We start from the raw sequence: 16413 nt of genomic DNA, 5'->3' as shown, positions 1-16413 counted from the left end.
AATTATCACTTTGAACCAGCCCCAAAAGTTCAAATCCAATGTGGAGATGTACAGGATAGGTCTGGTCATTAAGTAATCAATATACTGTTTCTTTAGTTAGACACATAAGTGAAATTCCTTTCCCATTTAGTTCATTGGATACCATTTAATAATAAGAACTTATGGTTGAGAATAACCATACTCAGCTTTTGCTTTTTTGTTTAAACTGTCCTTTCATACAGGCCTAGCACACAGGGTAATTGTCTTAATAACCAAAATCATCTATAATTGAAATTATCCATCTTAGTCATTTCTAATCCAGGCATTTAAGTTACTGGAAATTATTAAATCAGCTAACTTTCCAAAGGTCCACTAAGAGGAAAAGAAATTAATATCTATTGCTTGCCTACTTTGTATCAGTCATGAGGTTGAGCAAATGTGTGTGTGTGTGTGTGTGTGTGTGTGTGTGTTTCCTTATAATAGTCCCATGAGATGCGCAATGCTATCTCCCTTTCCACAGGTGAAATAATTTTTCCAAGGTATTATAGCTAGTAAATGAAAAAAGATGATAGGAATTTCTAATTCTAATGTCTGCGACTCTTTCTGGTTGTGTTGTTTTCACATAAGATTTATAAGATTTATGGAAAATTTGTATAAGATTAACTCTGTCAATGGCCTTACACTGAGCCTTTGCTTTCATGTCCCATGAATTTGGAAGGATCCGTAGCAGTGCAGAAAATGAGAGGAGTTGTGTCTTTCCTCAGCCAACTGCACAGCTGCCGGTTTCCCTGAAACCCATTAGAATTAATAATCATTTGGAGTTTGGAAGAGGAAACTTCAGCTCTAGGTTGCAATCTTATTCTCAACACAGTAGTCAAGAGTAATTTTTTTTTCTTTTTTTAATATAAAGTTATATCCTGTAGCTCTGTCCAAAGCTCTCCAGTGGCTTTTCAGGTAGAAACAGCAGCCCTTGCAAGGCCCCAGATGATGTTACCTCTCCAGTCTAATCTTCTAAAATTCTCCCCCATGCTTCTCTAGCCAGACTGCTCCCACCACGCATGCTCCCACCTTTCACTTGTTTCCTTTCACGTATTCCTCTATCTGAAATGCTCTTCCCCCAAATCACATGGCTCACTCCCTCACTTTCTTCAGGACTTGACTCAAAAGTCACTGTGGAAGAACCTCCTTGGCACTCTACCTTGGCGGTGTCCTCCATCACCCATTGTATCCACCATCCCCCGTCACGTCTACACCCAGCACACCCACCACAGCCCCAGCCGTTCCTACCCGCCCCCTTCTTCCCTTCTTTATTTTAGCATGCTGTATATTTTATATATCTGTATTGATTACTGTCTGTCCCTCCCCTCTTCATATTAGAATGTGAAATTCACAAGGTCAAGGATTTTGTGCATTTTGTTAATTGTTATATATGCAGCCTCTATGCCAATACTTGTCTCTATAGCACATGATCCATTAATATTGGTTTAGTCAATGAATTTGAAAGTTGAGGATACAGCATTTTCATGACTTCTAAATATAACTGAATTTGGTTCCAATCAGTCTATTTACACAAGTTCACATAGTACCTAAAGCATTTTCACCTAGAAAATATAGCATGTTGGACAGTGAATGATTTTTACCTCTCCAGCTATAAGAACCCAAAATCTTTACAATTTTAAAAACAAAGATCCTGCACTATCACCCTTCCAGGAAAAGGTGCATCACACAGGATGTTATTCGTATTTAATCTTTTATTACTTGTTTTCTGAGCCCTTGAGATTTCAATCTCTCAGCTAAGACTTCCTGATGGCTGGCTTATTGAGCATCATTATTCTGATGATTCATTCTGTTTAGTTCCATTACCTATATACATAGCAATTTTATTTTTGTACATGAATGTCCATGAAAAGGTGAATCAAGTGCCATTTAAAATCATTGGCATTTGTCTCACCTTGCTTTACAAATAAAATAATTTAATGCTGATTATACAAGACTGGTCAGATTTTTATACTGTGTGCTTATATGGATATTTGAAGCTATATAAACATTGTTATTAATAATTGTGACCAAGTGACAAGTGTAGCACTGATTTTTCTAATTCTGGCATGTGATCTTAAAATGGTAATTAAAACTTAATAGGAAGACCTACCACCGAACAACTGCTCACATTGTACTGGGTGCTTTTCAATACTCTCTCTAATGCTAGTGATGCTTTTTCAAGGTAAGTATGAATTACAGCCTATTTTACAAGTGGAGAAACTGAGGCTTGAAAAAATGCAATAACTTGCTGAAGGTGTCACACTGCTAAGAAATGGCCAAGCAGGAATGTTGAACCCAGTTCTCTGGGTATATTTACCGTTTACTCCATGGCATAAGTTGTGCAAATGTATCTCAATAAGTACAGTCAATCATTTCTACAATAGTCAAACCTCATCTTGAATTTCTGCCCAAGTGAATTACTAGAACTTCTGGAATTTTAAATTACAGTCAGTAACTTGATTTCCCCACAGCATCTCCTTTTCCCCACTTACCTTTAAATGTCACCTGGCATAATTTTTAGCTTAAATAAATTAATTTTTTATACTTTTTTAAAATTTTCACAAAAATGTTATTAGGAAATTGAAGACGATTTGCTATGTTGCAAACATGACCAAAATTGCTGGCTTAAAGAAATTAGCATTTTTAAGGATTTAGTCTCTTTGACTTCAGAAACCATCATATGGATTTTGTACATTTTTTGGTTTATTAATAAAACAATTCACCCTTCAATATAGCTTTCTCTATCTCAAATAACAATATCTTTTTAATTTTAACTAACCAATGCAGTAATATTTTATTCATGCTGTGCTTGTACATAGAATGTATTATAAATAATGTTAAATATATTCATAATTATTGAGAAATTCAATAAATTATATACATTAGTTTAGTTTTTCAGGTTGTAAGTGATATTATAATATAATATACTACCTTCTATGACTTTTCAGTTTTATTTATGTGTTTCTACTTGAAACTGAAGTCCTTCAAATTATGCTGGATGCTTCTCCTACTCTTTTATGGGGAAAATGTTATCATTTTTAAGATTTGTAGAGTACCTAAAATGATCTTTAGAAAATTCATCCTGACCCCTGACTTTTTTTAATGTGTGAAATAGGATGTTTTATTAAGTACAAAGAATTAATAAATAAAACAAATATGATATATTTTGTCATGTACAATGACCTTTCAATGAAATTATAAATAGCTGTTTTAAAATTTAGTATTATTGAACATATAAATAACCACACTTTTTTGAACTGAGATGATTGGATAATCTTGCCACTTTAGCATTCATCAAGATATAAATGAACTATTGTATCAGAGCAAAAACTCTTGAAGAAACAGCTTAGAATAAAAGAACTCTGTAAATTAGCTTCCCAAACACATAACTAATATTAATGTATTACAATGGGATTTTATGATACATTAAAATGAAAATGTCGGCATTATATGAATTTCATGTTATAATTCGAGATTTTCTCTCACACTAATTCATGGTATGACATTGAATAAATCACTGAATTCTCCTATGCTCCATTCTGCTGGTTTGTAAAATGAAGATATTTACTTGAGTAACTACCAGTCTCTACAATATCAGAATTCTCAGATTCTACATACTGTGGTTGCTGATAAAAGATACCAATAGAAAAATCATAAGCAAATGCTGATGAAATGGTTTCCCTTTATTATGTAAAAATATCATATAATTTACCTCTGATTTTGTCACCATTTGATTATGATTTTGAATTTTGTGATGAAAATATTTAACTATTAATGTAATTCTAATAAATAATTACACATTTCACTTGATATGTTAAATAAAAATGATCTTTTTCATTAAAATTAAGTAAGGTGCATTTCAAGTTATATGTTCTATAATATATTCAGTCAAAATATACTGAGATATGTCATTAACATAATTAAGTTGACTTTCAGTGGCATAATTTCAATGGAGGGTGGAGATTTTATACGTAATTTGCATTTATCAGGTTTCTAGCTTTTTTCTTTTATTATTTGCAATTAATCACAAAAATATTCTAGTTTCTTTTACTCTTCATTTTTAAAATTACCTGCATGATGATATTAGTGTTTTTTTAATGTTGCTATTAAAATGATCAAGTTGTTTTTTACATGAAAACATTGCCCTAACTCTACAACCTGACTTCATTTGTATATACAACATTCATATTATATAGATTTTACCAGAGTTTAGTAGGAAAAAAGTTAGTAGATTTTCTAACAATTTTAGACTAATGGATGCTATTATATTAACATAATGAAGTTATTGATTCTATGGTAGGTTATACCATGGCCCTCCAAAGATGTCCATATCCTAATACTAGGATATTTTGAATATGTTAATATATATGGCAAAAGGAACTTCTCAAATGTGATTAAGTTATGGATCTTGAGATGTGGAGATTATTCTGGATTAATTAGGTGGGCCCAAGGTAACTCCAACAGTAGTTATAAGAGGGAGACAGAAGGATCAAAGACAGAAAAAAAGAAATATGATGTCTAAACCAGTGATTGGTGTGATGTACTTTCAAGATGAAGGAAGGGGCCATGAGCCAAGGAATGAAGGTAACGTTTAGAAGCTGGAAAAGTCAAGGAAATATATTCTCTCCTGAATGTTCTATAGAGAATACAGTACTGATGAAACCTTGGTTTTAGATTTCTGGTGTCCAGAACTATAAGAGAAAAAAAAATTTATTGTTTTTAGTCACTAACTTTGTGGTAATTTGTCATTGCAGCAATAGAAAACTAATACAATAGCCTCTTAAGTATACTTCATTTATACCACTATTTTTTCCCTAGATCAGGGGGCACAAACTTTTGAGATGGAAGAGCTGCCAGGGGTCAGCAAACTGCAGCTCGCGAGCCACATGCGGCTCTTTGGGTACATACATGTGGCTCTGAAGTAAAATTGAAAATGAAAATAAAACTATCATAGTTTCATTTATAAAATTTTTAAAGGATATTTTTCACATAATGGTGATTATGTAAAAATGTATTTATGGCTCTCAAATAATATTTAAATTATTGTGAGGGACAGGATTGGCTCTTCTAGGGGTCAGCAAACTTTTGCGACAGAACGTACCCAAAGAGCCGCATGTGGCTTGAAAGCCGCAGTTTGCAACCCCTGCCCTAGGTCTTTTGTCAATATATTGGATTCAGTGTCTCATAAAAAAACAATTTTGCTATTATTATGCAGAGTATTGCTATTTGATATAATTTAACAAAATGAAATAAATTAATAATTCCCTATTACAATACTATAGACTGTTTTTCTTACATAATAAATCATATAAAATATTCAACTATTAAGTAAAATTATTTAGATTTCTCTCTAATGATGACATCCGATTTGCCATATGAATGCACTACAGTTTATCCAACGATTATTCTATAAATATATTTAGGGTGTTTCCTTCTTTCTAATTTTTTGTTCTTTAAAAGAATTTTATTAAAAATATAGCTAACATGCAATATTATATTAGTTTCAGGGGCACACCATAGTTATTCAACATTTATATACCTAAAGAAGTGGTCACCATGATAAGTCCAGCAACCATCTAACATGGTACCATGCTATCACATATTATTGACTATATTCCCCATGCTGTACATTACATTCCCATGACTTATTGGTTTTATACCTGGAAATTTAGACCTCTCATTCCCTCTAACATTTTATCCCTTTTTAAAATGTTCAGTTACAATTGACATTCAATATTATTTTTATATTAGTTTCAAGTGTAGAGCATAGTGGTTAGACATTTATATAATTTAACAAGTGATCCTCCTGACTAGTACCCACCTGACACTATGCATAATTATTACCATATCATTGACTATATTCCCTATGCTTTATTTTGCATTCCCATGCCTATTTTGTAACTACCAACTTATACTTCTTAATCCCTTCACCTTTTTCACCCTGTCTCCCAACTCTCCTCCCATCTATCACCCCAACAAATCTAGTACCCATCTGATACCATACATAGTTATTACAATATTATTGACTGTATTTCTTATATTATACCTTACATCCCCATGACTACTTTGTAACAACCAATTTGTACTTCTTAGTCCCTTCCCCTTTTTCACCCACACCCCCAATACCCCTCCCATTTGGCAACCATCAAAATATTCTCTGTATCTATGAGTTTATTTCTGTTTTGTTTGTTAATTTTGTTTTTAGATTCCACATATAAGCAAAATCACATTGCATATTACTTTTTCTGTCTGATATACTCAACTCAGCACAAGATGGACTCCAGGTCCATCCATGCCTGTGCAGATGGCAAAAACCCATTCTCTTCCATAGATGAGCAATATTCCATTGTATGTATATACCACCTCCTCTATCCATTCTGCCATTGTTGGACACCCAGGTTGCCTCCACATCTTGGCCATTGTAAACAATGCTTCAATGAACATGTGGATGCATACATCCCCTCAAAGTAGCATTTTGTATTTCTTCAGAGAAATACCATGAAGTGGGACTACTGGGTCCTTCATTTTCTCTTCCTATACCGTTTGTATTGCTACCCCAGCTTTCTTTTTTTTCATTTCCATTTTCATGAAATATCTTTTTCCATCCCTTTACTTTCCATCTGTGTGTGTCTTTCAATCTGAAGTGAGTCTCTTTTAAGCAGCACATGTTCGAGTTTTATTTTCTTATCCATTCAGCCACCCTATGTCTTTTGATTGGAGCATTTAATCCATTTACATTGAAAGTAATTGTTGATAGATACATAGCTATTGCCATTTTGTTATTTGTAATTTTTATTTTTTTCATCTTAAAGAAGTCCCTCAAACATTCCTTATAATACTGGTTTGGTGGTGATGAACTCGTTTAGCTTTTTCTTGTCTGGGAAACTCTTTATCTGTCCTTCAATTTTATTTTATTTTTTTAATTGGGGAGTTGGGGGAAGGGAACAGTGTTGGGGAATTGGGGAGGGGGACCAGCCAAGTTATTCTTCAATCTTAGTTGTGGAGGGCTCCAGTTGCCATTTGGCTGCCAGTCGGCAACTCGTGCCCTCTAAGTCAAGGTGCTGTGTTACATTCTTAGTTGCCAGTCGGCATAGCCACCATCCCATGCGGGAGTCGAACCAGCAGCCTTGTTGTTAAGATGTGTATTCTATCCACTGAGCCATCTGGGTGGCACCTCAGGCTCAAGGTGCCAAGTTCAGTCTTAGTTGATGGTGGGTATAGCCACCATCCCACACAGGAGTAGAACCAAGCAGCCTTGTTGTTAAGAGTGCACACTCTATCCACAGAGCCAGGGGTCAACAAACTTTTGAGACGGAAGAGCCACAAACGGTCAGCAAGCTGCGACTCGCAAGCCACAAGCAGCTCTTTGGGTATGTACATGTGGCTCTGAAGTAAAATTGAAAATGTAAATAAAACTATCATAATTTCATTTATAAAATTTTTAAGGTTATTATTCACATAATGGTGATTATGTAAAAATATATTTATGGCTCTTGAATAATTTTTAAATTGTTGTGAGGAACAGGATTGGCTTTTCCAGGGGTTGTAAACTTTTGCGACGGAATGTACCCAAAGAGCCACATGTGGCTCATGAGCAACAGTTTGCCGACCCCTCCACTGAGCCATCCGGGCGGCAGCTCGGCTCAAGGTGCTGAGTTCAGTATTAGTTTCGGGTGGGCATAGCCCACCATCAAACAGGCAGTCTTGTTAGGAGCACGTGCTCTCACCAGCTGAGCCATCCTGCCATGTGTTGGCAGCTCAGTTTGGGCGCAGTGTTACTGGCCCAGGTGGGAATCGAACCGGCAGCCCTGTTGCTCGGAGCTCACGCTCTTAAGCTAACTGCTAGCCAACTGAGCCACTCGGCCAGTCCTGTCTTTCAATTTTAAATGATAGCCTTTCTGGGTAGAGTAGTTTTGGTTGTAGGTCCTTGCTTTTCATCATGTTGAGTATTTTGTGCCAATCCCTTCTGGCCTGCAAAGTTTCTGTTGAGAAATCAACTGACAGTCTTATAGGGGCCTCCTTATAGTTACTAATTGCCTCTCTCTTGCTGATTTTTTGTTTTTGTTTTTGTTTTTTTAAAGATTTTTATTGGGGAATTGGGGGATGGGAACAGCGCTGGGGAATTGGGGGAAGGGGAACAGACAAGTTGCTGTCCTTTTGTNCAGAAACAAAAATAAATAAACGTTTTGACAATATACTATAGTCATTATAGGGAATTTTCTAGCGTCTGGAAAGGACTCTGAAAGATAGGTTTGAATGTAAGTGATGTCAGCAAGTCTCAGTGAGCTATAGAGTGAAGCGTAAGTAGTAAAGCTCAGTGGACAGCAAGCAAATGAAAATGAAATAAGCAACATCTCTCCTGATGAGAGATATTCATCTAACTTAAAACGAAGATTAGCAAAGCAGTAGTGAGACTTCCTCAAGTTTGTTACGATACAAAGTCCGTGATATCTAAAGAACTGAGAGAAAATGTCAGTAATTTCTGTCTTTTCCAAGATGAGTTGAAAAGAGCTTCCTTCTGCATCGGTGATGAGGGAGAAGTAGGCCTGGACTGGGATTGAAATCTTCTACTTTAAGATCTGCCAGTGAATTATAGTGGGGCAGGACTGACAATTTCCCAAGAAAGAGAGTTAATAAAAGACAAGTTGAATCATTTACTTGCCCGAGGATACAGGTATCAGAATTAGTTTGACTATAAGTAACAGGAAACTGAAAGTAATTTTGGTTTAAGCAAAACAGAAGAGGTCGTCAGTCCAGGGCTGCTTGCTGATTCCACAGTCATCGCCCCATCTATTTTTGTGCTTTATGTATTTTATTCTCAAGATCCCTCATGGTCCAGTATTTCTGCTGGAGAGCCCACTATCATGTTCACATTCCAAAGAGCAGGAAAGAAGAAAGAGCAGAAGTGTGAAAAGAATGAACTTCCTGTTGAGTCAGTAACTTCTCACATTGTGAAATCACACCTAAAAGACACAGGAAATATGAATTTTAGGTGGACATATTGCCTCTCTAAATAATATTGGGGTATAATTACTAAGGAGAAGGGAATGAAGAAACATTGGATGGCAGTCTGAGAAAGAAATTGGAAAATTGACTAAAGCTCTTTTTACTCCATGCTTCAGTGGTGTGGTGGTTTTAAAATGTATCCAAAATTTATTTGACACTCCTCTCTTCAACAGGTGGAGCCTATTTCTCCTCCCCTTGAGTGTGCGCAGTACTTGGCAATTCAATGAATAGAATGTGATTAAAGCAGCAGTGTTAAGACTTTTGAAACTAGGTCATAAAAAGCATTAGGTCATAAAAAGTATTCTCTCTCCCTCTCCCTCTCTCTTTCTCTCTCGTGCAGGGGAAGTAGCCAGCAGCTACTGAAGCAAACTATAGAGAGGCCCACATGGCAAAGAACTGAGGCTTCCAGCCAACAGTGAGCCACACTGGAAGCAAATCTTTTAACCCCAGTCAAGTCTTCAGATAACTTGGCTACTGCCAATATCTTGATGGCAACCTCTTGAGAAACCCTGAGCCAGAACTACTCAGCTAAGTTACTCCCAGATCCATGACCCAAAGTAACCCTATGAGATAATAAATATTTGCTGTTTTAAGCCTCTGAGATTTTGGGTAATTATGCAACAAGAAATAACTAATACGAATGGCTAAAATATCAAGAAGACCAAAAGAGATNGCCACTCAGCCAGCCCTCTCTCTTGCTGTTTTTAGGATTCTGTCTTTGTCTTTAACCTTTGCCGTTTTAATTGTAATGTGTCTTGGTGTGGGCCTGCTTAGGTTCATCTTGTCTGGGACTCTCTGCACTTCCTGGACTTGTGTGTCTATTTCCTTTACTTGGTTAAGAAAGTTTGCAGTCATTATTTCTTCAAATAGGTTCTCAATCCCTTGCTGTCTCGCTTCTCCTTCTGGTATCCCTATGATGCGAATGTGTTACACTTGATGTTGTCCCAGAGACCTCTTAATCTATCCACATTTTTTTGGATTCTTTTTTCTTTTTGCTGTTTCAATTGGGTGTTTTCTGCTACCTTCTCTTCCAAATCGCTGATTCGACCCTTTGCTTCATCTAGTCTCTCGTGATTCCTTCTAGTGCATTCTTTATTTCAGTTACTGTATTCTTCACCTCTGACTAGTTCTTTTTTATGGTTTCCATTCACTTTTTTATGCTTGCTATCTCTCTGTTGAAGTTCTTGCTAAGTTCCTTGAGCACCCTTATAACCATTGTTTTGAACTCTGTCTCTGATTGGTTCCTTGCCTCCATTTTGTTTAGTTCTTTTTCTGGAGTTTTCTCCTGTTCTTTCATTTGGGATGTATTTCTTTGTATCCTCATTTTGGCTGCCTCTCTGTGTTTGTTTCTATTTATTATGTAGGGTTGCTATGTCTCCCAGTCTTGGCTATGTGGCCTTATGTAGTAGGTGTCCTGTAGAGCCCTAGCACAATCTCCCTGGTCACCTGCTTTAGGTGCTGCAGGAGTGTCCCTTGTTTGGGTAGTGTGTGCCCTCCTGTTATAGTTGAGACTTGATTGCTGTTGGCACATCAGTGGGTGGGATTGACCCTTAAGCTGACTGGCTCTGGGGTTTGGCCTCATCCACAGCTTACAGCTGCTGTGCAGGGGGCTTACTCCACTAAGTAGGATTCACCCCACTGGGTTCTGGTGACTGTTGAGACCACTCTTGGTGTGTGCCACTTGTGGGGCTAATTGGGCAGTGTTCTGCTTTGGTCTGAAGCCCCCCTCCAAGTATGTTGGTTCTGGGGCCTCAGGCTTCAGTGCAGTCCCAGGTCACCCACTGTATGTGACTGTTTAAGAACTACCTGGTAGGAGCTACGAAGTGATCCATGGTTGTTTGCTGCCTGTGCTAAACCTAGAGGTGTGTGGGAGAGGCCATCCTGTGAATCAAGGATGTTCTGCCACCAGTACCATGTCTGGGGTAGTTCCACAAAAAGCCAGGACACCCTGAGGCTTGCTGCCACCTGCCAGGTCCCTTAAGGTTCAGCTGCTGATAAAGTCATGTGGTATGTAAGTTGAGTGAGTCAGGGTCTCAAAGAGTCACAAGAGTGGGAAGAACTGTGGTCAGCAGGTTAATGTAGACTCTGGTTTAGTGCCAGTGCTGAGCATGAAGTGACGCAGCAAAAGCCTCAGAGGACACCAAGGTCATTTGATACCCACTGGGGCCTACCAGACTTTGATAGTTTTTAAAGGAAGAGTACAATGCAAGTAGGGCTGACTGCTCTCAGAGAAAGTGTCTCCAGCATTGGGGGAGTTGGGTAGGGCAGATTCACAGTGAGTCAGAAAGGTGAAGCATTGGAGCTCACCAGGCCAATCAGATTCAAATTTGGCCGTGGTGGGGGTGGGCTCAATATAGGAAAGATGGCACCCACCTGCTGGCTGCACGGGAGAAGGCCCCCTCACACAGGGAAAATGCCAACTGTCCTTCAGTCCTTCGCCCAAGCCACATACCTTAGTCTACCCCACCCCTGTAAGTCTCCAATGCTTCCCAAGTCACCATCCCTCTGCTGGAGCCCAAGGTGAGTGCCTGCAAGTGAGTCAGTGTATGGGGGCCGTTTAAGAAGACATCTGGGTTTCCCACAGCCCTTGGTCCCACCCAGATTGTTGGAATCCCCACTGTTTTTCACAGCCAGATGTGGGGGCTCCTCTTCCTGGCACTGGTAGTCAGGGCTGAGAACCTGGTGGGGGGGGCCAGGGTCCCTCGCTCCTTCTAGGGGGAACCTCCATGGCTGAGATATATCTCCTGATTATAATTGCCACAGGGAGGTTTGGGGCCTTTTTCGCATCTCCACCGCTCCTACCAGTGTTGGCGTGGCTTCTTTATATTTTTAGTCATGGGACTTCTATTCAGATGGTTCTCCAGGTTGATCATTCTGTAATTTAGTTGTAATTTTAACGTGTTCATGGAAGGAAGCAGGCACAGTGTTTATCTACTCTGCCATCTTGCATCTCTCCCTGATTCCTGACTTTGGAGAATTCACAATAGAAGGCAATGTGACTCCCTTTTTCACTGTACATATATCCCTGAAAAAAGTAATCAGGTGGTCATTTATCTCAGCACCACAACTATCTGAAAAAGAGAGGGAAACTGAAAGGAAAAAAATGAAACACAACAAAAATCCTTAAAATATGTTATTTTTTGGGAAACCAAAATCAGTGCTACAGCCTATAGTCCATGCTCTAGGTCACTGTTCTCTAATTATAGGAGAACCTCAGACCTTAGAGTTAATTTGACTTGACGGTAGACATAATTCTATCTTGCCTTATCTCCATCATTGTCCCATTTCCCCGTCTCTTCCCCAACATATTCATTTGGGATATTTCAGGTTTATCTTCCTGTGTATCTTGGCATCTGCAGTGCCTCTGCCTAAACTCAGGCCTTCAATCTGTTTCTCCTGAACATGGTACCGTATTTGCCGGCGTATAAGACGATTGTTTGGCCCTGAAAAATATGCCTCCAAGTGGGGGGTCGTCTTATACGCCAGGTACACTTCAGATAGACTGCCCATAGTGCTTGCCCCGTGCCATAGTGGCCTCCCGATGCCCGCCCACTTCATTCCACATACCGTTCAGGCATCAGCAGCGCTGCTGGGTGTATGCTCGGCTGTTGTGCGATTTTGCTGTTATGCGATTTTACCACACTCGCAAAATCGCACACAGCCGACCATATAACAAACTCTGTATTTTGAGTGGAAATGTTAGGGGGTCGTCTTATACGCCCAGTCGTCTTATATGCCGGCAAATACGGTAACTATGTCCTCAGCAGCTCCTAGCACCAGTCTCCATTCTCCTCTCAGATATCCTTCACCAAGGTGGTCCTGCTATAAAGCTAATGGAATCATATCACCCTCTGGCTTAAATCTTTAATGAATATCCAATTGCCTACAGAACTGAGTAAGAGCTTAGCATGGCATATAAGGTCCTTCATTTGCTGGCTCCTGCTACTTAAAAAACAAGTGAAGGAAAGCAACTAAAGGGGCTTAGAGTCACCCATTAGACTTGTTCAGAGTATTGCCCAGGCACAGGGGGAGATGACCGCTGGCTTTGCACAGAAGTCTAATGTGGTGAGTGGCCTTCAGAGACTCCTGGATGTCTAATCTTCTTGGACCTTTGAGAAGGTGAAGATTCAGCAGGGTTAGGAAAAGCTGTTCTTTCTTAGCCTAACATGGTCCTTGATTTGATTGAATTGAATTGATTGAGTATTTTTATTTTGAAAGCATAAACTTTTCTCTATTAAGTGTAAATCTGTGATATTTTTTCAGGTTCCAAAATCCAATAACTTTCATTGATTTAGTAGAAAAGATATTGCATTATGATATTTTGAAAATGATATTCCAATACCTGAAACTGGTATGTTGAGTTTTATTAAGCTTTTATTGAAAATTTATTAGAAGGATTTAAAAACATTTTTTACATAAGATTTAATATAGGTAATTTTCAAAATGACAGCATAAATCATTTAACAGCTCAGAAACAATTTGAGTCAAAGTTTAAGCAAATAAAATCTCTTCATAATATCATTCTAACCAAATTGTTCTATTTTTCTCCAAAAGAAAAGTGTAATACCATTCCCACTCTTTAAATTTTTGTTGTGGTTGTTAAGTATTTATACACACACACACACACACACACACACACACATATATATATATATATATGTAGATGCAAGGAAGATAAGAATCAGAAAATGATACTCTTAATATTCTCTATTATTCTAGGACATACTCCTTACTTGATTTTCTTGGCTTATTTTATCACCTTTGTAAGGCTGATACCTCATGTTAACTATAGGTTTCTCATGGACTGCACTTAGGTGAAAAAATAAGTTATAGAGCATCTCTATCTTCTTGCAAGTGACATATAAGGAAGCCTGAAGGTATGCAGTAGCCTGAGGATAGATTTATACTTTAGGGATTGACAAAGGAATGAGCAGCAACTTCAATTTAATGAAAATTCTGCTTAAGAGTAAAATAAAAGCCAAATTCTCTTTTCGAGGTAGGCAGGGATCTAAGGGTCACCATAGCTTCCCACTGGAGTTTTCGCTCTGATGTTTCTAGTCTTTCACTTTGGCCCAAGATGGACTCTGCACCATCCTTGTATGTAGTAGAACCATAACTAACACAATGCATTAACCCTATTAGTCACGCAAAAGACATTGCGCATATAAAATCACAGGGACTCGTCCCTGGCAGATAGCAGGAGCATCTAGCCTTCCCCATCAGGATGCTTCAGCTAAAAGGGGCAGAATAACGGACTAAAAGTAGTTCAACAATAGGGGTTTATTGTCATATAAAATAAGTCAGTAGCAGATGGTTTCAGGGAAAGGTCAGCAGCTTCAAAAAAACTATCAGGGACCCAGGCTTGTTCTCTCTTTTTTCTCCACCATTGTTGAAATATCTGCACTGTTTCCCTTCATGGCCGCAAAACAGATGTTATGCTAATTATACCCACCATGTTCACACACGAAATGTCCGAAGAAAAGGAAGAGCTGTCCTCCAGTCCCCATACATGGCCTGAAATTAAGGAGAATATTATGTGCTGGCTTGACATCTGGTGAGATGAGGGGGCTTCCTATGGCCTAACTAAAAGTCCCCTCCCCACACTGCTTCCACAGATAAGGTCCCCTGGCCAAACAACCCTCCTTATCAAGGTAACCAGTGCACTTCCTGCTTATCCTTGAGTGGCAGATTTCAGTTCCCTGACAGGTCACAGAATTATGCAAACAATCCAACCACATCCTTTCCCAGGAACCAGGGGCCTCCTCATCCTATTGATACCACAAAGCCTGTCACCCAAGGCCCCTGGTTGTTCACTCTGTATGGAGTGTAATCCCCGTGTAGCCTGGCATGGCATCTTGTTCCCCTCCCCTGGGCTGTGAGCATGAGACTAATAAACTGCTATCATCTCATCTGTCCAGTGTCAGGCGTCACGTGTTCAGCCATGCCCATAACCCTTGGGTGTGAATCACTCCCTCCTCCACCAAAGAAGAGAATTGGAGGCGATCAAAACAATCAGTGAAGGAAATCATTCCCTGAATTTCCTCAGAAAACTTTCCCTAGGTTCCCTTATGTCTCACCCACCAGAAATAAATCACATGGCCACTCCTGAACTAATCACTGGAAAAGAGGACACAATGATATCGATTGGCCGAGGCTAATTGATATAGCCTCTGCCGGCTGCACAGGGGGAGCCTAATGTCAGGACAAAACGGGAGTTCTATCAGCCAGGAAGAAGAGAAAGGCTGTCGGGGGCAATCACAGCACCATCACAAGCATTTCATCAAAACCCTCTAACCCAACATTAGCATTACTAAGATTGTCTCTGCAAAGAAGAGCGCTACCATCAGGTCGGTTCCTATCAGGAACAACTGGTACGTTATTCTGTTTGTCACTCTAGTTGATGTAGTAATAGGTCAAAAGGCTACAATGTAAAGAAGGGAAGGCGATAACAATATGCTCCCCTTTCATTCAATCTAGCCAGCCTCTATGTGTAAAAGATACTATTGTATTATCCACATTCTGCTCACAGGGAGTTAAAGTTTTAAATTCAAGGACACCACATACTAAGTGGTGCATTTGGAATTCAAATGTGGGTCTGTCTGACGTCAAAGTTCTAGCTCCCTTGACACTGCACGATTCAGTCTGGCTGAGGCATGACTCCCAAAGTCACAGGGGGCTGCTGAAGCTCAGAGAATAAGCTGCTAAGACCAAAACATGTGCTCTATGGGCAGCAGACCTGAGTAAATGAGGCAGTGGGTAAATAAGAACCCACAGGAGCAAAGGAAGTTTTCCTACATAGATGCATTGGGTTTATGGTCAGTTTTCAGTCATCTGTGAACTAATTAAACAGTCTGAAGAGCAAGTTCACCTCTGCTTCCTTTCCCACCTGAGTCTTATATTTTGGTCATTGTCCTAAACAGAAAGAAAACAAAAGTATTCCACTTAGTCAGTCACCTTTGTAGTTAATTAATAGATTTGTTAAAACTGCCCTGAGGGAGAAGGTTTAACGTAAGACTTTGAGGATATCCATAGATTCTGAATCACAACTTTTTTTGAGAGCAGATGTAATGTGTTTATTTTGTTTGTTTGTTTGTTTGTTTGTTTTATTAGTTGTAGGTGTACAAAATAATGTGTTTATTCTAATCAACAGTTCCAGGTCTTTTGTTCCACTATTTCAAATCACTTCTGCTCAGAGCTCTTATTTAAATCAATTTCATAATAGATTTAGCAAGATAAATGAGAAAGTAAAGAAGTAAGCATACTTGTGTAAGCAAACTAAATGATGTATTTTTTTTTTTAAAGACTGACTTATCAGGGTGATTACTTCATAAGTATATCAATGTCTAATCACTCAGTTTTACCCCTGAAACTAATACAATATTGTATGTC

Source organism: Hipposideros armiger, unplaced genomic scaffold, assembly GCF_001890085.2.
Source record: "Hipposideros armiger isolate ML-2016 unplaced genomic scaffold, ASM189008v1 scaffold_746, whole genome shotgun sequence".
Lineage (NCBI taxonomy): Eukaryota > Metazoa > Chordata > Mammalia > Chiroptera > Hipposideridae > Hipposideros > Hipposideros armiger.
Note: the sequence above shows the minus strand (reverse complement) of the source record.